The sequence below is a fragment of the Barbus barbus genome (genome assembly GCF_936440315.1).
Source record: "Barbus barbus genome assembly, chromosome: 14".
In the NCBI taxonomy this organism is placed as follows: Eukaryota; Metazoa; Chordata; class Actinopteri; order Cypriniformes; family Cyprinidae; genus Barbus; species Barbus barbus.
This window is the reverse complement of record NC_136742.1, coordinates 20981881-21009383: the sequence shown is the minus strand read 5'-3', so window position 1 is coordinate 21009383 and position 27503 is coordinate 20981881. Positions and strand designations below refer to the sequence as shown.

Below are 27503 nucleotides of genomic sequence, written 5' to 3'. Positions count from 1 at the left end.
CCAGGTGGGAGAGAGCAGTGTGCAGGGTGAAGGCAATAGCATCGTCTGTGGAACGGTTTCTGCGATATGCAAATTGGTGATATCAGCAGGTGATATCAAAGAATATTATAGTAACATTCTCTCAGGCACAAAAGCATTTTAGATAAGGCCTATGTGCTGGGCAATAGTTATTTTGTTGCTAACTGATCTTCTAAGTTCACTCTCTTTAATAAAACTCCATTAGAGTTTATGATGTTTATCACTGCATTTTACACTGCTCATTTTACCGTGTACAAAATATGCACTTATGAACCATGGACTTTAAAGGCTCATCTGACCACTGATTGATACACATTTGGTTTTGTTTATATTAAGATGAGTTTGATGGTGAGCAGATCATTAAAATCTGAATTTTGTAGTACTCCATGAGCGAATTAATGTTATTTAACAAATGTTGAGTCTCATAATTCATGCTATTAATGGCCTGTCCAGATTGAATGTGTGACCATTATATGAAGATTTTTTTGCAGCACACAAAAACAGTTTTCAATCCTGTTTTTTTACCTAGATATTTTAGAGTGCTGTTTCATTAATGAATGTACATTTTTACAAGAATTGTCTTCTGCTTTCTTAGGGAAGTTGGAGGAAGATTACTGTTGATGACATGTTACCATTTGACAAGGATGATAACCTGCTGCTTCCTGCTACTACGAACCAATCAGAACTTTGGCCTATGCTCTTGACTAAAGGCATACTAAAGTTGGCCAGTACTGAGTGAGTCTTACAAACAATTAAGTGTTTGAAATGCCTTTGAATCTAATTTTTTCAATGAACTGGATGATCTAGTTCACAAAACCAGCCTGTATGATTCTTACATGAATGTGACTGACCAGGTTCTCAATTTTAGCTCACTTGACTGATCCAGATGTAATGGTTAGCTCACTGAAGTGGATATTTATTACAGAGTAACGACTTAAATTTCAGTCTGAATGTCACACAAATTGCTTGCAAAGAAAGTACATTATTCAGAATATCTGTTTTGTGCTCCATAGGAGAACAGATTTTTTCATGATGTAAAAGTTTAATCTAGTTTAGGAAATGAGAATCTCTGAGCCACTTAATCATTTATGGTTCTAAGTAATATGAACAGGAAACAAAGCGCACAATGATGTCTTTCCAGGGGGCTTTTTCCCAATCAACACTCACATACATGCTGTAAAATTCTTTACTGCCAAGGTCTGGAGCAGAAGCGATCACAGTCGTCACTCACCTGAAGTCACAGTACATTCTTTTTAAAGCGTGTTTGTCCTCTTGTGTGGCAGTGATAATGATGGAATGGTTCTTTGCGTGAAGATGAACAGTGAAATCGTGCAGTTAATTAATAGCTGCCGGACTGGTTGAATGCAGCATCCCGTGAGGCACAATTAGAGCATCAGCCATCTGGTTTCTTCAGAGAAAGAGAGCAAGAGGTCACACACACATAGACATGCACAGATCAATGTCTGAAATGACAGTGCATATTCATGCAGTCCTTACTGAGCGTAGAATAATTGCTAGTATTTTCGGATGTATCCACACCTATTTGTATGTATTGTATGGGTGTCCAGCAAAGAAGTAACCTGTTAGATGTGTGACAAGGATGTTATGGTGTTCTCTCTCCAGTATTCCAGTCTCAGGCTCCGGGAGAGAGTTTGGAGAGTTTACAGTCATCCACTGTCTCACCGGCTGGATACCGGAGATCATTCTTTTAAAGTGAGACTCTCTTTAAACTCTCTTCAAACTCAAAATCTCACTCTACTGTGGATTCGTAAAGTTTCCAAATATTGTATGTTTCAAAGCTAACGAGTATTAGTCAAAGGTCAGAATAAATTATTAGCATTTATTGGCTGAAATGTATCATTAAGTTATTAAAATGATCATTGAAGGCTATAGCATTAATAATAAAAAAAATGTATTAAGTAATAATAGAACTGTTAGACATGGCCTTATGGTAGTTGTGATGCCTGATTTTTAGATTAAATGTGGTTATTAAAAGGTTTCTTTTTTGGAAGATTCAACACACCTTTATTGATTTACAGACTGATTGCCAATTAAGGTTAGTACACAACTTCCCAGTGACCCTACATACGACAAGCAGTTTGGAGAATGGATGAATGGAGTTTGTGGTGTCCCTTACAAATACATTACAAAATGTTAAGAATTTTGTCAAAAACGCTACTTTGCCTTGAGCATTTTTTTATTCTGCACTGTCCATTTTTACATGGTTTATACGGTATAAGACAATGTACATTATTTTTAACAGGCTGGCATGAAACGTTTACATGAAAAGGAAATTCACGTAGTCTATTTTCTAAAAGCAAAAGCTCTAATTATCTAATCGTGAACAGTTCATCCATGTATGTGTTTAATTAAAGACTTAAAATGTTGACTTGCATTCTGTGTTTAAAATTGACTCTCACAAGTTTTTTGTTGTTGCTTTTTTAGAGCTTTTATTTAAGATTTATAGTTAATAGTTTGTTCTCTCAGCCTACCATTGTCTTTATGTCTGTGGAATGTGCTAACAAGCTTCATTAAGCTGTGCTCTGCGGTCCACAGAATGTCCTTCTTTTCCTCACAGTGTGCACAGATGCCACCCTTATTAGGAGAAAATGGGCTGCAGACACTATGTTGTTGTTCTGCAAACAAATGGCTGGTCTTCACCGCCATTCCAGCTTTATCGAGTTACTGCAGGAATGTTGTTGTTGTGAAGTTTGCATGTAACTTAATACAAATAAATAAATAAACTTTCTCTTCTCTAGCGTTTGACCCTGTCTGTGTAGTTTGTTGTCACTTCCTCAGCAAAACTCTTACATCTGCTCTGTTTTGGGAAACACGGCGTGGTGTCTTGTAATTTACGATTTATAGACTCCTCAGAGACCAGTACACACATTCAGAGAGTGTACGCTCGTATTTTGGAGAAATACATTGCTGTGAGATGAGTGCACACATCTTTCTGTCATATCTTCTAGAGTGCTATCATTTTTTTTTCAAGGATTGACTTGTGTGTGTATCAAACTAGGGTCTCCTGAGGTCATTTACTCCATGTTGCAGCCCTGCAGGATCTTGTAGTCGTATCTCAGTCCAACAGCTCACATATTTGCCAGAAAATCAGAGAGCCAAGCGAGTCCAAGAAATTCATGTAGTACCTGATAGCCAAATATTTTGACAAAATTTCAGCATGAAATTAGAAAACATGGGCAAGCAGATGACTGAAAAGGACCTTTTCAAAGATTACCAGGAATGTATATTAACTTTAAAAAGTTTTGAACGTTAGTGTACGTATGTGGAATGTTAAAGATTCAAGTTAAAAACAAGAGAGAGAGTGTGTTGTTTGCATCAGTTTTTATTGGTTTAGACCTTTATTCAAGCTGTAGTGATCACCTCTACTAGTTAATTGAGCATTGCTTGCCTTTCCTCTAATTGCTGTTTATTGATTGGTCTAAAGTTCAGAGGCTTGTTTGTTCAGCTTTATTAGTTTCATCCATTGATCCTGTGACTGGACATTCAATTGATACAAGCCTTTTGTTAGTCCAGGCTTAAATAGGCTTTAATCAATTGAGATTATTAGATAAGTTCACAGTAAAACGCTAATGAAGCGATGGAGATCAAAACATCAGACTCTAATCTTCCATTTGTTAATGTCATTCTCAGATCCTGGTATACAGGGAAAATTTGGGAATTTCTGAGGGACAATATTCCTCAATTCCAGTTGGAGAAAGAGAGCTCAGAGGAGACTACGTCTGCTGACCTAACGACAACAGATTCTAATGTGAACGAGATCAAGAGCGAAACTCCCACAGTACTGAAGAGCAGAGGTACAGACCCGCACACACATTGCAGTCATTTATACATTAACGGTATGTGACGTGTCTGATTAAAAGACCCCGGCAGAGAGAGTAAATGAGAGAATCGATATGGCAAGATAACCTGCTGTGTAAATGACTCTAATGAAACTTTAAAATGGTCTGCGTGCTTTAGGATTCAAAGTCATTTAAGTATTTGAGGCTTTTCAGTCTATGATACTTTGTATTAACACTCTTTGTCAATTAGGCTAATGAAAACCATAATTATGATAGTTGTTTTTTGATTCACAACATTTTTATTCTTAATGTTGCAGTGTGGAGGTTTAGTGGTACAGTGGTAACCTTTTGACCTCATACATATAGATACAATGGCAGTATTCAGTGAGAGTAGGGGTATTATTAGCGATAGGTTTAAAAATCTTCAGGGCCTCGTGATCAATCTGAAGCCCTGTGGTAACCACCATAAAGCTGTTAAGCGTGGAAGACCTCATTATGACATCAATTTGTGATGAGTTTCAGTTTGTGTGTGTTGGCTTTGAGTTCATCTACATGCTAATGCACACCTAAATGTCGATAAAAAAAATTACCTTTTAGCAGATATATAAATAACAAAAATTGGAAGTATCTTCTGGGAAAAGGCACAAAAATATTGATGACTCAACTATTAAAACTGGAAAAGTCATGGAAATGGATGTAGTCAAAATTTAAATGTAATCTAAATTTTTCTGGTAATGCTCAAGTTATATACTATATTATATGTGAGTATCATGGGAAAAAATCATGGAAATTGTATCATATAATATGTTATAATAAATGTATAATATTATGAAAGTAATATTGTGTAGGTCTTTTAAGAAGATCTTTAAGCTTTGTCCTAAAATGTTTTTCTTGTCAGAGTCTACTACGAGGAAGAATAAAGTTAACGACCAAGACAGAAAGACCATTCAGCCCAAAGCAGCTATCCATGAAAATAACAGTGAGTTTGAAATCTCTTTTCTTGTGTTGTATGTGTGCATACAGATATTTTCATACATGGTTCTTTTCCCCTCTCTCCTCACCATACATTATTCACTCTGAAAAATGTAGTTGAGGCATGAATATTTGATCCTCATACAGAAACACTCTATATGCTCTCTGTAAACGGCTATTAATAATTTGCAGTCAACGTGGCATGAAGCTTTCCATAAAGAAATGGTGATCCGTTTAGCAGGCCATAAAGGGTAAAATGACCCATATGTATCAGTCTGTCCTTTCTGACTGCTTGTCTTCAGGTAGCACCCAATTCCATCTCCATGCATCACTTCTTCTGCAGGTTCTCGTATTATGGAATCAGTGCCACAGCCTTCCCTGCAAGATGTGTATCATGAGCATGAATAAATAAAACAACCCCCTTTCTGTGTTTGTGTGTGCATAACTGTATTTGTGTTTTCTCCGAAGAAGTGTGCAGCAGTGTTAATCTGTGTGTGTGTTTGTGTCAGACTGTGAACAGAGCGCCAGTGTATTTCTCTCAGGTAGTGTGATCTGAACTGAATTATCTGGCATGGCCTCGGGCGAGCACTGTCAATTCTGTCACTCTGCAGTTTATGACTGAAATACGCAAAAAGAGCAACGAGCAGCAAATCACGCACACACATGCATAATATGCATCAATTTTATACCAACCTGCTTTGAAAAGCTCAATGCTGTTGTGATGAGGAGGTGTAATTGTCAGTATGCATAGTAAACATGGATTTCCGACATGTCTGTGGAGACTAACGATTTGAGGAGTCTATTGAGACTAATGGTTTGCTGTTCAGATAGACTGTTTTGGATAATTGGCTTTTGCAAGCGAGTGGTTCAGATTACACTGAGATAATGCAGTGTTTGCTGCTGAAATTCTCTCTCTCTCTCTCTTGTTATCCTCCGTAAACATTCCGTCTCTCCTTCGTTTGCTCTGTCCGCTTATCTATAGGGTCCTTTAATCCATATAATGAATCCATCCCCTCTGTCTTCCTCTCACTCCCTCTGGGTGTTTGATACTAATTAATGGGTTGGAAATTATAACATGCTTTGACATATATCACTTTGGTAGCGTGGCCCAGATCTTCAGAGCCTAAAGCGGTATCTCTTTTATTAAAACATACACACACATGATCGCTGTTCATTCTATTTATGGTACTTTCCATGAATAGGATGCAAAATAGGTCCTGCACTTCTTAAAATCAGTTTTAATTCTTTTTCAACAAACTGTGAATATTCATTGTCAACCTCAGGCGGCCAATATTTTATGATCTATTTTATTTTATATTTTCTCTGTGGTTTTCAGCTTTTAATCACATTTAGGACAAGCCTAAATAAAGCTATGATTTAAAAAATATATATATATTTACATAAAAAGTGCATTTTAACTTCTTAATTAATTTAGCACTCTGTGGGATATAGCTAGTTTGGGCTCAAAGGTTGGTTTGTAATACTGATTACTAAGTAGAAAATCAAGAAAAGAAAATTAAAATGAAGCGAAATATTATTTTTGGCAATTTAAATTAATTGTACATATAAAAATGATATAAAACATTATTAGTTTACTACTGTTATTGGAGTATCAACATTTTAGTGTTTGATTTTAATTGTTGGATAGATTAATCAAGGCAGGCTAAAGTGTTTTTGTTCTTACAAGCAAACAATAAATAAATAAAATGAACCCAGCATCCAACTATACTTTATTTTTGATAGTATTCAACTGTTTGCAGTATTTTGTGTTTCTAAACATGAAGAGCAAGTGCTCAAATTAACTTTATAATTTAACCCACAAGCTGAGCATGGCCCCTTTCTTTTCTTTTTCCCTCTCTTCCTTCCTCTTGGCCTGATAAGAGATCAGAGATGGCCTTGGGAGATGAAGATCAAACACTGATAATGCAGTGCCTCAGTGTTCCTTCCTCTACACTGGAAGTTTGTGTGCTATGTGAATTAGGAAAATATGGCTTGACAGATTGCAGTGCCCTCTCCGCTGTTCACGCCTTTGTCTTTGAAACTCATGCCTTGATCTATCCACTCATTCTCTCTTCCTCTTATTCAAAATAGACTGCACTCCATTCATTTCATTGTGCTTTAAGTATTAAAGAGACTGAAGCCTGACGACAGGAAAAAAGTTCAGCTTAGATTTTGAGGGCCTGCAAAGTTTTTCATGCATATAAACTAGAAATGACACCTCTTTCATGTATACTTCTTTTAGTCTTTTTCACAAACGCTCTTTCTGTCTTTCTTTCTTCTTTCTGTTTTAGCCGCTGGTCCTATTCCTCAGATGGTTGTGTGTGCCAGTTACCAACCCTTGCATCTGATGGAGAAAAGAACCTCAGTGCTTACAAGGATGGTAAGCACATGTTTTTCAATCTGTAGAACATACACTACCTTTTACAATTTGAAGGTCAGTGATTTTTTCTAAGAAGTCCATACTTGCATACAGATGCGTTAAATTGATCAAAAGTGACAGAAAAGACATTTACAATATTTTAAAAGATTTCTGTTTCAAATAAATGCTGTTATTTTGAACTTTTTCTTTAAATAACCATGAGAAAAAAAATCAGAACTGAATTCTAAAGGATTATGTGACGCTAAAGACTGGAGTAATGACTTCTGAAAATATTGTAATAACATTTTACAGTATTTGTGTTTTCACTGTATTTTTGATAAAAAAAAAAAAAATGCAGCCTTGGTGAGAAGAACTAAAAAACTAAAACTAACAAATCTTACTGAGCCCAAACATTTGAACGATATATTATATTATTATTGAATAGCATGAAAATGGGGACACCTATGTGATGTGCTCATTCGATTTATTAGTTTTAAAATGGTTGCCCCACTCAGTTTCTTTGATATGATGCCTCCACCAAGCATTTACCTAAAGCTCATTAATGTGTAAACCTGCCCCAAATGGTACTCTCCCTCCGTCAGTCTTAGTCTCTAGCAATATTTGGCTCCGTTTGGATTAGTGCTGGGCCTGGCTGTCTAATCCGTTATTAAGTCTCTCTTCTATAATCTATGATCGTGGTGGGTGGTGTGTTCTCCAGGCTGATTCGTCTGAGAGTCTGAGGCAGTATGGGCTCTCTCAGCTCTTCGGTCACCCTTTGCTGCTCACCTTCACTCGAGACTGCCCCCTGGTGGCCCCTCCTAAACCTCCCCCAGTTCCTCAATGGAAGCTCATTAGGCCCCACAAGCAGACTAACATTACTGATGAACTCAAGGGTAAGATGTGTGTTTTTGTGTGTGTGTGTGTGTATGTTTTGATTTCTCATGTAATTACTTTTATATATATTATGATATTCATATAATAATATTTATTGTTAAAAATTGATACATAATTGCTCTAGTTGGATCAAACTATGCTTTTGCTCTTTAGAGCCCCCTGTTCAGAAGCCAGAGAAGTTCATTGAAGTTTCCAGCCCCTTTATGAACTTCAAACTCATGACTATGCTCTGGGTGCGTGTGTGCGTGTGTGTGTGTGTGTCTGTTTGTACTGCAGACTGCACTACCAATTACAGTACAGCAAAAATAGCCAAGCTAAGCTGAAAACTATTCTTTAGAGAAAGTCACTAATGTATTTACTTGCAGTACAGACTCATTTACAAGCTGCACATGCAGGTGTTTAACCTAATAAACACCTTTATTGCTGGCAAATCATAGGATACCTTTTCAGGTATAGTTTCCTGAATTTAATATAGGCAGCATCAGGGGAGGACAACCAGAAACATTGTGTGTATGGTGAAGCTTAAAGGAATAGTTCACCTAAAAATGAAAACTCATTTACTCACCCTCATGTTGTTCCAAATGTTGTTGTTTGGCTTTCTATTATGTGAAAAAAAATCTCAAAATCTTTATAATCATTTTTCTGATTCATTCAACAAACCTTAACCTCAGGAAGTGGTGCTTTTGTTTTTTGTTTTTCTGTGATATAAACACAAGATAGTAATGCTTGTAATTAATTAGTGTTTGTGTGTGTGTTTAGGGAGCAGGGTGGTTTAAAGAGGCGTGGATATAATTCTAATCTGACCTCCTTCTCTGAAATGGATGATAGTGAAGATGACCACACTAAGAATGACATCATTCAGAACAGCCTAAATGCACTGGACACCACTGAAACAACCCAGGTATCTCTGAAAGAAATGGATATGTTGTTATCCAATGATTGGTGCACCACCATTTACAAGTTTGGGGTCAGTAACAAAACATTGGTGCACACAAAACATTAATGGCATCAATGTTGAAAAGAGTTCTGCTGTTTTGTTTTTAAATATTTTCAGATATTTTGATGAACAGAAAGTTCAAAATAACAGCTTTTATTTAAAATGTAAATTTTGTAACATTATAAACATCTTTCACTTTTGATCAAATCAATGCATTCTTGCTAAATTATAGTATGCTTTTTTTCAAATCTTACAAACCCAAACTTTTGAACAGTATTTTATGTCGTATGAAAAGTGACTGCTCTCTCTGAACAGATACTCCAGGGGTTGTGCTGTGTGGCAGTGTGTTTCAGTTTATGCCATCTGTACAAGCAGTGTGCATCAAAATGTTCTGCTCTCTGGCTGTAGTGCGACTGGTGGCTGGGAGGCCGAGGCTATGACATCCTCTAACGTCTCTCTCTTTCCAGATCCAATGCCATTCTGCCTGTCTCCCTAATCAAGAGAGTGCCTCTGGCAGATCCAGCGTTAGAGAGATAGAGAATAAGAGAGAGATAATGGTAAAACACGTGTTCCTCGTTGCATAAAAGGACCGGTCATGTCCTCGGAATGATATAAAAAGCAGCACAATTAGCCTGTCAGTCATCAAAGTGGATGTCTCACTAGGGGTTCAACTTAGATCGGACTGAGACAGATAGCTTCCATGTAGTTTGTAAGATAAGTGGATGTGTGTGTGTATGTGCCTGTGGGATCTAACTGAATTGATGTACCCTTACAGGAATAATTCACCCAAAAATAAAATCATTAATGTCTATTACTTACATTATTTACAGTAGCTCTGACCTTCTGTGGAACACAAAATTTGACTGACTATATAAACTGGCCTCTCTTTCCCATTTTTCTTTTCATTAACATTTGTTAATTGAAATAAAGAATTAAACATAAAAATCTACGTGAAAATTAGAGATGTTTCCTTATCTATACTCATTTTGTTTGCTTTTATGCTCATATTTGGAGTAATTTTTTAGTAGATTCTATGATTGAGCTCTTTTGTTTTTTAAATGAAATATTTTTTATTGGATTATGGACTACTTTGCTGTAGAAAAATAGTTAAATTTAAGGCTAGGTGTTTATATCAGTAATTCACCTAGCTTAACTAGGCGCTAACAGCCAGCAAGAATCCGCAGGCCCTGCTAGCCCTCTAGGCCCTAGCAGCCCAGCTACTATCTCCAGGCTCTGCTTGGATCCTGAGGCTCTCCTAGCCTCTCTAGGCCCTAGCAGCCCAGCTTCCATCTCCAGGCTCCAGGCTCTAGCAGCCCAGCTACCATTTCCAGGCTCTGCTTGGATACTGAGGCCCTCCTAGCCTCTCCAGGCCTTAGCAGCCCAGCTTCCATCTTCAGGCTCTACTTGGATCTTGAGGCCCTGCTAGCCTCTCCAGGCCTTAGCAGCCCAGCTACCATCTCTAAGCTCCAGGCCCTAGCAGCCTAGTTACCATCTTCCATCTCTAGCCCAGTTCCAGCCCAGCTATCATCTCTAGGCTCCAGGCCCTAGCAGCCCGGTTTCCATCTTCAGGCTTTATTTGGATCCTGAGGCCCTGTTAGCCTCTGCAGGCCCTAGCAGCCCAGCTACCATCACTAGGCTCCAGGCCCTAGCAGCCCAGTTAACATCTCCAGGCTCTGCGTGGATCCTGAGGCCCTGTCAGCTCCTCCTGGTTTTGCTAACATCTACTGCTAACATGGGTCTTTTCTTAATGCTGCTTTGTTCATTGTTTTTGCAGAATCTAAGATCAAGTGATTTTTACTGGGTGAGTACATCTTACAACAATTGTGGCTCTTTGGACATAGCCTATGGATTAAACTGTTCAGTCTTTGTGCATTCCCCTCAAATGCCAAAAGAGTTGGCAGAGGACTTAAATTTAGCCTGGTTTCTACCCAGAGATATACTTCAGCTTCAAAATCTTTTGATTTTAAATTACTATTTTGCATTTGATGGCAGACATTATTGGGACTCTCATTTTAAAAACTCTATAGATTCCTCTTATACTGATGGTAAACAGAGATGGTTAATATTTTTATTGCTGCTTTTGTCTGGCAATGTGCAGCCAAATCCAGGCCCTGAGTTGCAGTGTATTCTATTGCCATCTGATGTGAAATCCATGTCTGGTTTGAGTGTAATTCACCTTAATGTTCGCAGTTTGTTACCCAAAATGGATCTGCTTAGAATTTGGATGAATTTAACAGATGCAGATATTGTTGTGTTATCTGAAACCTGGCTGACAAAATCAATCACTGATATGAATATTGGAATGGGTGGTTATAACGTGTTTCGTGCTGACAGACCAAGGAAGGGTGGTGGGGTTGCTATTTATGTTAAATCTAAATTTAATGTGAAGTTAGTCTACTCAGAATCAATCAGTAAGCAGCTGGAATTTCTGGCAGTGAAGGTGGAATTGGCCAAGGGCCTTTATGTTACTGTTGTTGGGTGCTATAGGCCTCCTTCTGCCCTGAGTGCTGCATTGCAGACTCTTATTCAACTTTTATCCAGACTGGACTACTCTGAAATTATTTTAGCAGGTGATCTAAACTGGGACTGGCTGAAACCTTGTTCAGATGAATTTAAGTCATTTTGTGATTCTGTCAATTTTACACAACTAATCAATTCTCCCACTCGTCCAAATCTTAAGTGCTTTGAGAAATCCACCTTAATTGATTTAATTTTGACTAATGTCCCGCACAAATTTTCTGCTGTTGGTGTTTTTTGCAATGACCTAAGTGACCACTGTGTTGTTGCTGCTGTAAGGAATACTAAGATGCCTAAATGTAAACCTCGCATAATATGTAAGAGGAATCTCAAAAAATTTAATGAACAGGGTTTTTGCCATGATTTGTTTAATTGTGATTGGAGTAGAATAGAGCTGATTCCCGATGTGGAGTCAGCCTGGATCTTTTTCCGGGATAGTTTTTTGCAAGTAATAAATAGACACGCCCCACTAAAGAGATTTAGAGTTAAGGGGCGGGACAATCCCTGGTTTTCCTCTGAGCTTGGAGATATTCTTCATGACCGCAATTTAGCTTGGGCTAAAGCAAGAAAAACAGGCTCTTCGTCTGATTGGCTTGTTTTTAGGCAGTTAAGGAATAAATGTTGTTCTTTTATTAAGAAAGCAAAATCTGACTTTTATTTGTCAGCCACTACTGACACCTTAAATGATCCCAGAAAATTTTGGAAGGCTATAAAATTACTTTCTCTAAACAAAGATAGTATTAATGTTCCTTCTTTTATTATGAAAGAGTCTGCAGTAGTTCATGACAAGCTGGAGATATTGAACTATTTTAATGAGCATTTTATTCAGTCTGGTTCTTTGTTTGACACTGCTTGTCCTTATACTGTGACACCTTGTAGAGATGTACCAGTCTCTACAAGTGTCTTCAATCTCACTCCATTCTTAGTGGCTGACGTTCAAAAAGCCCTAAAAGGGCTGGCTCCTGAAAAACCTCCAGGACCTGATCTTATAGAGCCCTATTTCTTAAAAATAGCTGCTGATTGTGTAGCACAGCCTCTAACGTACCTTTTTAATCTTACTTTAGAGAGCAACACTATTCAAAAGTATGGAATATGGTATCCAAGTATCCAAAATATGGAAATCTGCATTTGTTTGTCCATTATTGAAAGGGGGTGACCCGTCAAATTTAAATAATTACAGGCCAATTTCTAATTTGTCTGTTTTGGCCAAAACGCTTGAATCCCTGGTGAGTGATCAGATGAAAGACTTCCTGCATGTACAGGACATTTTATCCCCAGTTCAGTCAGGTTTTAGAAAAAAACATAGTACCATTACAGCTGCAATGAAGGTGATAAATGACATCTCTGTTGCTCATGATAAGAAGCAGCACTGTGCATCACTTTTTATTGATTTGTCAAAAGCTTTTGACACGGTTGATCATGATGTTTTAAAGATTAGGCTTCTTAACTCTGGGTTTTCAGAGAATACTGTCTCTTGGTTCTCAAACTATCTTAGTGACAGAACCCAGTGCATTAAGCATGATGGTGTTCAATCTGGTATTTTACCAATCCTTAAAGGGGTTCCACAAGGCTCTGTGTTAGGCCCTCTTTTATTTACTATTTATATAAATAACCTTGATCGGCATGTGTCTGATGCAAACTTTCATTTTTATGCAGATGACACAGTTATTTATTGCTGTGCACCCTCTCTTAAACAAGCCATTGCACATTTACAGAATGCTTTCACTGTGGTCCAAAACACTTTGCTACAGCTGAAACTTGTGCTCAATGCAGACAAAACCAAACTTATGCTCTTCACGGACCCTCGGAATAGACCACTCAATGTTCCCTCAGTGATTACTCTTCACGGACGTGAAATACAGACTGTTACAACTTATAAGTATCTTGGTATTGTTATTGATGATTGCCTATCATTTAAGCCTCATGTTCACTGTCTAGTGAGAAAGTTGAGGCTAAAATTGGGTTTTTACTTTCGAAATAAGCTGTGCTTTTCTTTTAATGTTAAAAAACGGTTAGTGGCATCCACTTTTTTATCTGTGCTGGACTATGGTGATATATTATATATGCATTCATCTGTTCAATGCCTTTATATGATTGACGCAGCCTATCATGCATCGCTGAGATTTATTACTAATTGTAAAGCTCGCAGCCACCACTGTGAGCTGTACTCTCGTGTAGGGTGGTCTGCTCTGGCCACACGGAGGCTCTGTCATTGGTATACAATTATATATAAGGCTATTCTTGGTGTGCTTCCATCCTATTTATGTTCACTTCTTATGAACAAAAGTGCTGGTCGTTACTCTCTCCGTTCTCAGGCTGTTGTCTTGTTTTCTGTCCCACATGTCAGTACTGAGCTGGGTAAAAGGGCCTTTGTTTATTCTGCACCCTTTACATGGAATTTGCTGCAGAACAACTTAAAACTTAGTAAATTGATTCCTTTGAGTGTTTTTAAGTTAAGAATGAGATGTTTTGAGTTGGACTCCCTCACATGTCAATGTTTTTAATTGAGATTTCATTGTAAGTGCATAATTGGCTTTCAAACTGTTTCTATTAATTTATTAGTCTTTATTTTCATGTTTTTTGTGTGTCTCTGTATGTATGTAATGATGTGATGTAATTCAGCTGCCTATCTTGGCCAGGTCTCCCTTGTAAAAGAGATTTTTAATCTCAATGGGCTTCTCCTGGTTAAATAAAGGATAAATAAAAATAAATAAATAAAAAATAGCAACTAGCTAAAATAAGTTCTAAGTCCTTAAATTACTTAAACTAATGAAAGCCCATTTCCACCATGGAAATAAAAATAACAAAAAAGTAATTTTATTATCTCGCAATTCTGAGGAATAAAGTCAGAATTGCAGGATATTAACTCATAATTCTGAGAAAAAAAGTCACGCAATTGAAACTTTATTCCTCAGAATTGCGAGTTACAAAGTCAGAATTGCATGATATAAAGTCTTGCGAGTTTATATCATGCAGTTCTGAAAAAAGTATTAATCAAGGGATACTGGTCATAGTGGTGTTGCTACTGTTTTTAAGAGTTATTTTAAAAACAAAAAATTGCACACTAATGTGTACTCCAGCTTTGAGGTACAGTTAATGAGAATTGATATAGGGGGCACTGTGTTATGTGCACTGGTTTACAGGCCTTCAAAATACAACAAAGATTTTATTCAACAATTCTCAGAGTTTCTTGCTGATATCGTGTCTCGTTGTGATAGATTGTTGATTCTAGGAGATTTTAATATTCACCACTGTTGTCCATCCAAACCCTTGGTGAAAGAGTTTTTACTCCTTATTGATTCCTTGAATCTGTCACAATTTGTGTCTAGCCCTACTTACAATTTGGGTCACACATTAGATTTAGTGTTGTCGTATGGCTTCCCAATAACAAATTTGAGAGTGATTGATGCTGCCTTTTCAGACCATTTGCCAATTCTCACCCCTACTTGCTCTCAGTCTGTAAGCTACTCTCGTTTTATTCAGCCACTCACTGCCAGTTTATTTTCAGAGCACTATCTAGCAAACTTTGCAGATGCCGCCTCTTTCGACAAATTAAACACGGAAGAGATGTTGCAGGTTTTTACTAATTCCTGTTCCATTTCTATTGATTCTGTTGCTCCCCTTAAGCCAAGGAAAGCGAAGAGAAACAACATTTCTCAGCCTTGGTTAAATGCAAACACCCGTGCTCTCAGACAGGAGTGTCGTAAGGCAGAGCGAAAATGGAAAAGGGACAAACTCCAAGTCTCATATCAGTGTTTAAGGGCGTGTTTAGCTAGTTATCAAAAATCAGTCAAAGAGGCTAAGTTTGAATTCTTTTCTAAACTTATTACTGAAAATGTGAATCGACCGAGGATGCTGTTTAAAGGTCCCATGACATGCTGTTTTTTGGATGCTTTTATATAGGCCTAAGTGGTCCCTAGTACTGTATCTGAAGTTTACAGTCAGTTGGATTCCTACATTAGTATGTCCAATGTCCTGGACACTTTCCAGTCGGGTTTTAGATCACTACACAGCACTGAAACTGCATTGTTGAAAGTCAGTAATGACCTTCTGCAAATTCTTGACACTGGTTCTCATGCGGTACTTGTCTTGTTGGATCTTAGTGCGGCATTCGACACAATTGATCATAATATTCTGCTACAGCTGCTGGAAAAGTGGGTGGGTATTGAGGGTACCGCTCTGCAGTGGTTGGCCTCTTATCTTAAAAATAGAACCTTCTCAGTAAATATTGGGAATTTTTCTTCCTCATCGGCTCCTTTGTTATGTGGCGTTCCCCAAGGTTCTATCTTAGACCCTCTTCTCTTTTCACTATACATGCTTCCTTTGGGAGCCATTTTTAAGAAATATAAGATCTCTTACCACTGTTATGCTGACGATACACAGTTTTATCTTCCAGCAAAAACTGACGGCAGTGGCTCTTTGGATGTGCTTGATGACTGTTTTGAGGAGATAAAAGGTTGGATGGCTGATAATCTTCTACAATTAAACAAAAGCAAAAGTGACATTTTGATTTTAGGTCACTCTAGATATTCATCTGATTTTAATGTAGGGTCTCTTTCCGCTAGTGTTCAACCCTATGTAAGAAATCTTGGGGTTACATTTGATTCGTTTCTTAAATTCCATAAACAAATTAGTACAGTGGTAAAGGGGAGCTTTTTCCATCTTAGATCCATTGCTAAGTTGAAACAATTGTTGCCTCATAAAGACTTGGAGACTGTAATACATGCTTTCATAACATCTCTCTTGGACTACTGTAATTCCCTTTATTGGGGACTGCCTCAATCGGCGATTTCTCGCTTACAAACTGTCCAGAATGCTGCAGGGAGGCTTCTTACTGGAACAAGAAAGAAGGATCACATTTCTCCAATCTTAGCATCTTTACATTGGCTTCCTGTAAAGTTCAGAATCGATTTTAAAATAGCTGTTTATGTGTACAAGGCGCTAGCTGGCCTTGCACCAAAATATATCAGTAACCTTCTGATTGCTTATTCTCCTCAAAGAGCTCTTAGGTCCAGTAATCAGTTTCTTTTAACGGTCCCACGTTGTCGCTGTAAAACCAAGGGTGGCCGGGCTTTTCCAGCTGCAGCCCCGAAACTTTGGAATAGTCTGCCTGTAAATGTGAAACTGGCTCCTTCACTAGCTAGTTTTAAGTCTGCTCTTAAATCTTATTTGTTATCCCTGGCTTTTGAATAATGCCTGCTTAAGGCTCTGTTTTTTTTATTTTTTTATTTGTTGTACAGCACTTTGGTGCAACTCTGTTGCTTTTAAACGTGCTATAGAAATAAACTTTGACTTGACTTGACAAAATGCAATTGCAAGAAAAAAAGTCAGTATTACGAGATTTGCAAAAATTGCAATTACCTTTTTTATTTATATTGAATGGTGAAAACTGGCTTCCATATAAACAAAACTAAAACAAACAAACAAAAAGCATATGGCATAATTCTCCTTAAGAATGTTAATGAGAGAAGTACTGTTGGTGCTATTCATGTTCTTTTTGAAGCTTGAGTGACACTATGTTTAATATCTACTCATGTTCAGGAGTGACAAAATGTAAATTTTTTTCATTTGTTTCGGGGGTTTGGAACAACATGAGGTTGAGTTCATTAGAACAGTAAAAAAAATGCTTGTTATCATTTACTCACCCTCGTGCCATTCTAAAATTGTATGACTTTCTTGTGAGGAACACAAAAGAAGATATTTTGAAGAACATTGGAACCAAACATTGGAGCCCACTGACTTCCTTTGTATGGACACAAAACACTGAGACATTTCTCAGAATGTCTTCTATGTTCCACAGAGAGAAGAAAGAATACAGTTTTCTTTTTTGGTTGAGGTCACCTGACATATTTTAGACCTATATTGAGTTTCTGATAATGTTGTCAGCTGAATTAGGTATGAACAAGAGCTAGTTTACCACAGTAATGTGTGGAATGCACCCTGAAGTGTTTACTACTTCTCTTCTCTTCCTCCATTCCACTCTCCCCTTCTCCTCACCTCATATCCGTGGTGAGTCACAGTCTGTGTCTGAATCACTGGTGCTGTCGTTCGTTAGATGTGGCGTAGAGAGCCCCTAATTGTCCTCCACATTTAAATTGCACAGTCGGATGATTCCTCAGGCTTTAAAAGGCTTTCTAAGTGACACGAGGTTGGGTTCAATCATGGGAAAAAAAGCACACTGGAGAAGTTTCTAAGGCCTACAGCTGGATTGTTTCCATGGCATCACACCGGGTTACTTACAAGGGGAAAAAAACGCACATTCGAATAGTTTTACAAAAAGGTGTCTCAATTAGCGAGTAAAGACTGACATGCTAATCAAATCCCGTGTCCCCTAATCCTGTCACCATACGAGTGCCCTTAATGTTTATGGCAATCGCTCTCCTGTGAGCAGTTAATTGAAGGAGAAAACCCTTTCTGGTGGGAGTCCAAATGTCAGATTAGAGGATTTCTCATCGGCTTCTGGAAGCCAAGCGGGCTCAGTGCATGCTGACTGGATGAATGTGGACATCCTCTGTCTCCACTGCTTTCCTCTGCCCTCCTCTGCCATGTCTCTCTCAGCTCACCCTGTGCACTTTTTATCCTTCCATTTCCCCCCAGATAATATGTGTTATGTATCGCAGTTAGCAGTAATCATGAGACTGAAAGCTGACCTGGAAACACTTCAAACTAAATATTTTTATTCAAATAATCCATGCCATCATTTACAAGCTTTTTTTTGATTCGGAATGCATTACTCATTTTCAATTGAGTGCTTCTGGAACAATGTGCAATACAATGAAAGTGAAGTGAAAAGAATGAATTTGTAAAGGCAGACGATAATACGCCTTACTTATCTCCCTCAAATCATTGTTTAGCCATCAGAGCAGTGAGGCTAATAGCTGCTGTAATGATATGATAGCTGGCTGCCTTCACAATTGCACTTTCTCGTTTATCCCTCTCTTCCCCCATCCAATCCATCTTCTTTTCATCAGCACAAACACAGATGCAAACACACATACATAGACCCATGGCATCATCTCTATCTTCGTGATCATGATCATGCGCTCGCCCCTCATCACGACAGGCCAATTATGTGCTTTCCCAGAGAGCCCAGTGTGTTGCTTAGTAACACCTGTAGATAAGTAAATGGAGTGAATGGCTTTGCTACAGCATCTATATTATCATGGTCTAATACGTCAGCACAGCACGCTGAGTGTAATGACTTCAAGCTGCAATGTATAACAGTATTCTCAAAATTGGCATAATGAATTGAGTGACACCAATAAAAGAGCATTTATAAATTCAATACAGTGCCTGATTGGCTAAATGAGCTTGACTGATTGGTAACACTGAGTTAATCATGGTATTTTTATGAAAAGCTAATCTATCCTAGAAGACTATTTTATGCTGGTTCAAAATGTTTAATTTTTATTCTCAGAGTAGTTGCTTGCTTGAAGTTTAACATTTTTACAGTTGTCATGAAATGAAAAATTCACTATTTTCTAAATGCATGTTATTGTCTTGTGGACAAACCATCCATGCATAAGTTGTAAGCCTGCCCCTATCCAATCAACAATGATGTATAGTACTAAGTATAATACCCTACGTTTTTCTTTTCAATAACTGGTTTCACATCATAATACAGAAGAAAATATCTGTTGCTACTTCTGTTTCATTGCAACTTTAAATTTAAGTAGTTTCCCCAACAGTGCGCATCTAAGTCCCATTATTAGCTCCTGTATTGATACCTATATAATGCTAAATAAGTAAGATTGGCAATAAGATGTTATTTTACTGAACATATTTCTCTTGATATATTTCCATAGTTGTTTGAAAGGGCTGTAAAAACTTTTTTTTGTATGTAGTAGCAATGCGAAAAAATATTTTTCGATGTTTATTTAGAGAATCTCATTTCAAACATCTCCCTAGAAAATTACAAATTACTTCAAGCCTTGGTTACTTGATATTGGAATATGGCCTTACTATTTGAGCTCTGAAAGAGGCAAGGTCACTAATGCGTATTCCTACTAGCATTGCTTACTTGTTTTGTAATAGATTATTGTATAAAAAAATTTTTTTCAATCTCCAAGATACGGAAGACGTGAAGTCAAATTCAGGGCCTGACAAAGAGACAGATGAAAAAGATAAGGAGAGACTATAGACAGCCAAAGAGTCCAGCGGTGCATTGCTTCTGTCCCAGGATGCATTAGCATCAGACAAACCCCTGCTGCTGGAGACCTGGGTGGACCTGCACAACTTCACTAAATGCTTCCAGTAAGGGTCAATCATCTCCAGCAATAGCCTAAGCCATATTATGCTAATCCTTTGCTATTTTGTCAAATAAACTCTTCATGCTCTTAAATTACTATTAAGCTGCAGGCTACAATATGCTAATAATCACGTGTTTTGCAGGACGCTGTTGGTTTTTCACAAGCCAGATACTTGTGCACATCAGTGTAAGACGTCACACTTTAAGGTAGGTTTTTGAAGAAAAAGACAAACTTAACATTAAATGTAATATAGTAATATTTTTACTAGTGTATACAGAAACTTTTTTCTTCTTTTTACATTTGGGGTTACATTTAATTATAATTACATCATTAAAGTAACAACATCAACATCAGTTAAAAAATTGTGCTGCTTAAAATATGATGCACTTTTTTCAGAATTCACCAGCAAATAGAAACATCAAGAGAACAACATTTATTTGAAATGGATATCTTTTGGCATTACCAGTCTTTACTGTCACTTTTGATCAATTTAATGTGCCCTTGCTGGAAAAAAAAACCCCAAACACAAACAGTTTGCTCAATGAACAAAAAAAGAAAATCTAAATTTAACAAATGCTTCCCTATTACTCTTAATATTCCCCATGAGTCCATAGCTGTGGTAACTGTAATTTGTTTTCCTCTATGGGTGGGCTGGGCCCCCTTGCTGACTGTATCTGTGACATTCAGAATGCATTATCATAAAAACACCTACCAGTAATACAAGAATCAACTAAACCTGTTGTTGTGCCATTTGTAATTGTGCTTGGTATAATTATGGTATCTGTGGTGGGAGGGATGTGTTGTGTTAGGAAAGAACGTGAAAGTGACTCAATTCTCTGTTAGAACTCCATCTCCTCTCGGCTGTCTGCTGCTGCATTGTCCAATGCTGTGGCCTCCACCCACTCTGTGTCTGCTCATGCTAGACAACCTGATTCAGCTGCGATTGTTCACACACAGGTACACACACATACACATAAACACAATGGGAGGTTTTTGATAACCATGCTGTTTTTGCTTTTCTCTACCCCTTTTGCTGTAATGCTGGTGAGCTGGACTTTTTTTCAAACCTTATCCACTAAGAACATGTGGTTTGATTTAATATTTGTAATTACTGTGAGTGTGAATTTATGTAGTGTGTGTGTGTGTGTGTGTGTGTGTGTGTTCTTTTGTCTCCTGAGATGCATACAAAACCGAAATGCATTAATAAGGTCTGTGCTGATGCTGTTTCATTCTGTCCATTGTTTTTGCTTCTCTCAGTCTGCAGATGGGAAAGGTACTCACTTCCTGTTTGTAGATAGCCTGTTACCCACAGAAATTGTCATTGGTTTCTTAGCTTTGGTGCACTGGGGAGACAGTGTGGAAGAGAGTAAGTACAGATAGACATACTGTACATATTATGATATATATATATATATATATATATATATATATATATATATATTATATATTCTTATTTAAATATTCACATAATATATATTCAACTATTTGTATTACGAAATTGAAAAATAGAAGTGTTTTCAGGAGTGGTCCAATCATTGATATCTGTGCTGTGATAGTTGACACTGTGATGTGAACTGTTGCAGTTGTTCAAATCCAACAAAAAGCTCTGAACATCACTACCAAGGTTCATGTAATGTATTGCGCTTTCTCTTAGGAGCCCAGAACAGAGAGATAAGAAGATGGGCTGAGATACAGAAAGAGAGAGAGATATGACCCAGTCTGCTATTTCTAGCAGCATAGTGGCCTAAAAGCTGGAAGCCTGCATTCAGAGGTCATACCGAGGGAAGGGGAGGGCCAAGTGTAGGCACATCTGAATTGTTTTTTGAGGATCATACATTCAGGAAAAAGAAGAATGTTACCAAAAGACTCTCTCTTTCCTTTGTTCTCTCTCCCTCTTTCTCCACCTAATATTCCTCGGTGTTAAGAAATCTGATTTCTGTCAACAAATTATGTAAAGCTAATATGTCATTGCAGAGCTAGTCCAGTTCCGTTGGGGTTTATGAGGGTGCTTAAAAGGCGCACGAGCAACTTCAGTCGAAATTGTAGTAATAGCTTTTCTAAGCATAAGGAGATTTTCCTGACTACAAATACATGTACGAAATGCTGCATGTACGAAATCCCTACATCATCACTAGTAATAGTGCATAATCTTGCAAATCAGTCTTCTAATTTGAAGTTATGAATTAGGAGTATTTTGCTGCTTTGCTAGCTCAGTCTTAATGGGCCATATGTTCTTTACTCTTAGTCATATGATCACATATGATCACATACTAGATGCTGTAAATGATTTCAATAGCATAAGCATTTACTGCTGGTTGTAAGTGTGAAGGCATGGCTATAAAAATAGATATAAGTTCATATAGATCCGGCAGTTTATTTGATTAAAATTAGATCAACTTACTATATAGATTTTTTACAATGTAACATTACAGACCAATGTCTATAAAAAAAAAAAACACTATAAAATTTCTAATCAGCACTGTTTTTTTTCTTACTAGGCATCATGTTCTTCATGTGCACACAAGTGCTTCATTGGCCGTCCACCTACATCTATTCAGCATGTCTCCTTTTGTGTTTGGTGATGAGGAGACTGTTATGCCAAACCCTGACAAGGCATGCAAATATTACATTTGTGACCCTGGACCACAAAACCAGTCATAATTGCATATATTTGTAGCAATAGCCAAAAATACATTGTATGGGTCAAAATGATCAAATTTATGCAAAAAATCATGAGGATATTAAATAAAGATCATGTTCCATGAAGATATTTATTAAATTTCCTACAGTAATTATATAAAAACTTATTTTTTAATAGTAACATTGTTAAGAACTTCATTAGGACAACTTTAAAGGAGATTTTCTCAATTTTGTCAATTTTTTTTTTTTTTTTTTTTTGCACCCTCAGATTCCAGATTTGTAAATAGTTGTATCTTGGCCAAATATTGACCTATCCTAACAAACCATACATCAATGGAAAGCTTATTTATTCAGATGTATAAATCTCAATTTAAAAAAATTTACCCTTATGACTGGTTTTGTGGTCCAGGATCTTATAAACAGGCCTGGTGCAATGGGACAGACTCTTGCACCCTCTGTTAGACCACTGTGTAACCAAAACATTGTATTTTGTATTTCCTTTTGAATTTAACAGCCACAGAAACACCTTCATTATTTAATTAATAAAATGTGCTCTTTCAGAATTTGAAATTGAGCTCTTTATGACTCATCACCAATGTTCATAGCACTGCACCACTGAGCAGCTATGAAATGCCATTGCTAATCTTTTGAATTTCTAGTTTAATTAAAAACTCATTGTTTCTTTACATTTTTCATTCTTAATCTTTAATTAATTTTTTAGTTGTTGAAGTGAAGTTTTTTATTTGTTTTGTGCTCATGCCCACTTTAAGTTGAGTTCATTTTAAATAAAATTTTTGGATTGTTTGTGGTTTTATTTAGTTTTTGTTGTTTTGTTTTGTCAAAACCGTGCAACCTACTTTTATTTTGTCACTATTAAACTGAATATTGACAATGCTTTACATCAGAAATTGAATTTGTCTGAATTTGTTGATGTTTGCATCATTGATTCCGTTATTTTCCTGTTTATTACTGTGAAGCTGCTTTGAAACAATCTGTACTGTATAAAGCACTATATTTAAAATAAAAAAGTAGCTTGACTTGACTTTGCAGTCCAAAGACCCCCTTAGTAAGTGGGAATCGAGCCATTTGTCCTGGCACTGACTGTATATTGGTTTCATAAATATTTATATACTTATTATTTTTGTCCTATATAGGTGTTCAGTGAAGCTGTGTATCATATGTTTTGCTCTGCTCTGGGACGGAAACTGACCTCTGAGGAGCTGTTTGCGGTACAGACTCTGACAAGAGACCCATCGCCACATGGCAGCAATGATAAAGCCTTGGATGCACGATCAGGTGAATGTGGGGCTAACAGAGTCTCTCTTTGGGTGTAGACCTATTATAGCATGTGGCTCATCCTGACCCGTGTGTTTTTTTCTCCCTGTAAAAGATGACACTCCAGAGCACTGGAATGGCAGGCAGGCCACAGACAAGGAAATACAGGCAGCCACAGTGTTGCAGGCAGGTTGGAAAGGATACCTAGTCAGAGAGATCCTCACTGCAGCAAGACCAGGTAAAGTCCAGCTTCTCCTGAAATAGATATAATGATACCTGGAAGACTGGAGACACTATATTCAAGAATTTATGCCAATTGTCTTTGCGATCTGATTCATACCCATTCTCTTGTGGTCAGTTATGTCTGACATCTATTCTGTGGGTTTTTATATTTGTGAGAGAGACAGAGAGCTGCAAGGCCCTGGAGCTCATACTTATCAATGAAGCTGCCAGTCATTCTAAGCGAGCATGACAGCAGAGAGAATAACACACCTCTCCATCTCTCTCTCTCCATCTGGCTCCATACCTCCAAGCACCACTCCATCCCCAGCCTGACAACATGAGTGACAGGGAGAGTGGCCGAGAGAAAGTGAGAAAGAAAGAAAGAAAGATGAAGCAGTAAAGGAAAGGATGAAGGGAAAGTGTGAGAGGGAGGATATAATCTTACTGAGCAAGGTAATTTATATTTCAGGAAGCAATAGCATCCGGGAAGCTCAAAGAGTAAAAACACACAAGCAGTCTCTAAAGATCCTAGTATTGCTCATTAAACTCTGTTTACCTCAAACAACTCATTTATTGTGTGAAAATTACAGTGTAGATCCAGCAGTCACACACAGATGAACAGAACTATATTCATGAGACTTCAGAAGTAGGGATGGACTGATCATGTTTTTCCATGGCTCATTACAATTTTTTTTTTTCCGGCAAATGGGATGATTTCGACTGCCATTTTTTAAGCAAGAAACTAGAAAGAATGAACTAGCAAGTAAACATCTTGCACTCTATTACAGGCTGAACTGGCCTTTAATGAAAATATTTGTAGCCGTTTGAAATTAGAGACAACCAAAGATGCGACATACATATAGTATATCAATTTAAATTAGATTGAGTAATTTCAAGATTTAAGGCCAATACAGAATGGTATGGCTTTAGCTTTGTGAAATTATGCTACATAAAACATACCTGCACAAAACAAAAACAGTTTCCTTCAGAAAAACATTCATATAAACCCACAGCCTTAATTCAATAATTCCAATATTTTGAGTATCATTAACAGAGCTTGCTCGGCCTGGGAACAGTGATTTGTCTGGTGATGCGTCTGTGCTCTCCTCTTTGTATCAGTCACCAGTGTGTCCAATTCTGGCCTCTGTCAGTGTTCTGTTTACAGACTTAGTCATTTTTCCTCACAAGTTACATTTTGGGAATTATTGCAATGCAATTTGTGTGCATATCCACAACAGCGATCACCTGAAATATAACAAAAATATTTTTTTATAATATATGTTATATGTTATATTATACTGTATAATATATAATATATCTCAACTAGATATAATATAGATATAATATATATATATATATATATATATATATATATATATATATATATATATATATATATATATATATATATATATATATATATATAATGGCTAACAAAAAATGACCAAATTTGATGGTCTAGTTGTGCAAAAAAATCTTTTTTTTATTTTTTTATTTATTTATTTTTTATATATGTTTTATCTTCACAGTCAGGTGGGAGCTGGTACAAGGTGACATTGTATCCTCTTCTTGGCTGATGTCATTTTCTATATCTTTCTGAAAGTGTTTCTGTCATTACAACGTTCATTCACAAATGAGCCTCAGAACGGTTTGTCTCCTACCTGTCAGTATGAAATTAATTAAATTTTAGGGGCATTTATTCTTTCTGGCACTTATTTGGCAGTAGCAGGGCAGATATAATAAATATAATTTTATGTGAGAGGAGAGAAGAATATTTCAATGAACAAAGCCAGACCTGGCTGGTAAAATGATTGGCATTATAGAAGCAGAGGGATTGAGATTTGTTGAGTTGATTTATCTGTCAAAGAGGCTTTTCTGCATCATCTTTTAATCTAAAACTGGGCCAAATCTAACCATGTTATCCAATCCAGTTTCACAGCTCCAAGGTGAACGTTGTGGGGTTTTATGAGTGCTTATTACAGTGTGTTCATGTTTGTGTGTTCTTAGGCACCAAGGAAAATCTGAGCGTTGCTAAAACTCTGCAAGAGATGTGGGCTCCCATGGAATCTGATCTAGAGAAACATGCTGTATCTTTACTGAGGTAAATTATTCATTTTAAAGAATCATTTCTCTCCTCCATTGTGTCTCTCAGTGGTACCATCTGCTGTTTACGGTCTGTGTGCCTGGTTTTAGTTGCGGGGTGGGTCTGTAGAGAGTGACCTCTGGCCGGGGGGTGAATGTGGCATGTGTCTGGCTCAGTGGGTGGGTGGTATCTTCTCCTAGCGCTTGTGGCCTAACCTAGTCGACTCTGACAATCTGGGTGTCATAGGTCGTTTTTTGTCTGCTTGAATCTTCATCCAGTACTAAGTGTACATTTCTGGTAGACACATAGTTGCTAATGGTGAAGGAATAGCAGAGCTGTACCCCTGTGGAGAGGATGAGTGCAACAGAATAACATTCACTGACTATTCAGTGCCCATACCAGAGGTAGCGAACTCCTGGATTCTGATCTTCAGGTCAGGACGCTCATTTAGCAAACCAATAGTTTCCTTAAAATATATATTTTTATTAAGAAATACAAACTTTGAACTCAAAGTTTGCTTGTATTCTTAAGCGATTTCTAATTCTTACGCTTAAGCGATTTTTCTTGTCTATTCTCATTTCCAGGGAGGTGTTTCATGTTCCTAAGAACATTCTGCTTGTTCCTAAGATCTTCTCCCCTCTTCCTGTATGTATTGTGCATGTCATCAATAATGACACTTTAGAGGAGATACCCAAAGTCTTTAATAGGGTGGAGCCATACATAAACACCCCAAACAAGGTTTGTCTCTGTCAATGGTCTCTGTCTTCATGTTTTTTTTTTTTTTTTTTTTTTTTTTTTTACTTATACATTCATATTTGATATTGTATGTCTTCTGTTTCACACTCCATAGGACGGTTATACATTTGTAGCTGAGACACAGACTGGAGACACGCCTGTGATTGGAGGAAAATGGCGAATGCGTCTAATTGGCTGTCGGGAACCCCTGCCACAGCTGGCCAGAGAAACACCAAGCAATAACTTTTCTGTAAAAGAGTTGAAAGGTTACTACATCCCTAATCAAAAGGACATCATCTGCAGGTTAGTACATGCATAAAGCGTACTAAGTAACAGCTTATATGTATATATTACGTTGAAGTTACATTGTAAGCACTGCAGAGCTGGACAATCAGTTGTTGCATCAAGACTGATCTAAACTGTGTGTGTGTGTTTTCTGCTAGGCATGTTGTAAAAGTCTCCAGTGATCACAATGCTACTGTGCAGTTTCAGACTTCATCAGACGTTTACATTAAACTCAGTATCCTAGACCATGAGAAAGAAGTCGCCAGCAGTCAGGGCAAAGGGCATGTCATCATTCCAGTCTACTGCTTCTTAGCCAGCAATGGTTTGTACACACACACACACACAAACATAGAAGATGACTTTTCTACATAAAACTTTTCTACATAAAATTCAAAAAATTTTTAACTTTACATCTACAAAATGATGAATAAACGTGCATCATTTTTGCTTTTTTCAGTTTTATTCAACTTATGAAGGTGATGTAAACTGAATATATATTCTATGGTAATTATACAAT

At 37.3% G+C, this 27503-nt stretch overlaps 1 protein-coding gene and 1 pseudogene across 2 annotated transcripts in view; both read left to right on the top strand.

Moving 5' to 3' along the window:
* The window catches only part of LOC306879751 (enhancer of rudimentary homolog), a 1222178-nt gene that overhangs the window by 863071 nt on the left and 331604 nt on the right, over nt 1–27503 (top strand). The gene's annotated exons all lie outside the window — the stretch shown is intronic.
* Nucleotides 1–27503, top strand: part of LOC306880370 (androglobin-like) — a 50323-nt pseudogene that overhangs the window by 8317 nt on the left and 14503 nt on the right. Inside the window, exons 4-22 of the transcript in view lie at nt 614–753; nt 1642–1731; nt 3670–3833; nt 7082–7170; nt 7868–8042; nt 8197–8284; nt 8803–8985; nt 19571–19750; nt 19889–19952; nt 20590–20703; nt 21004–21112; nt 21330–21370; nt 23541–23682; nt 23777–23899; nt 25891–25984; nt 26268–26399; nt 26551–26704; nt 26817–27004; nt 27145–27308. The product of the transcript in view is annotated as an androglobin-like (transcript). The remainder of the gene's footprint in view (nt 1–613; nt 754–1641; nt 1732–3669; nt 3834–7081; nt 7171–7867; nt 8043–8196; nt 8285–8802; nt 8986–19570; nt 19751–19888; nt 19953–20589; nt 20704–21003; nt 21113–21329; nt 21371–23540; nt 23683–23776; nt 23900–25890; nt 25985–26267; nt 26400–26550; nt 26705–26816; nt 27005–27144; nt 27309–27503) is intronic.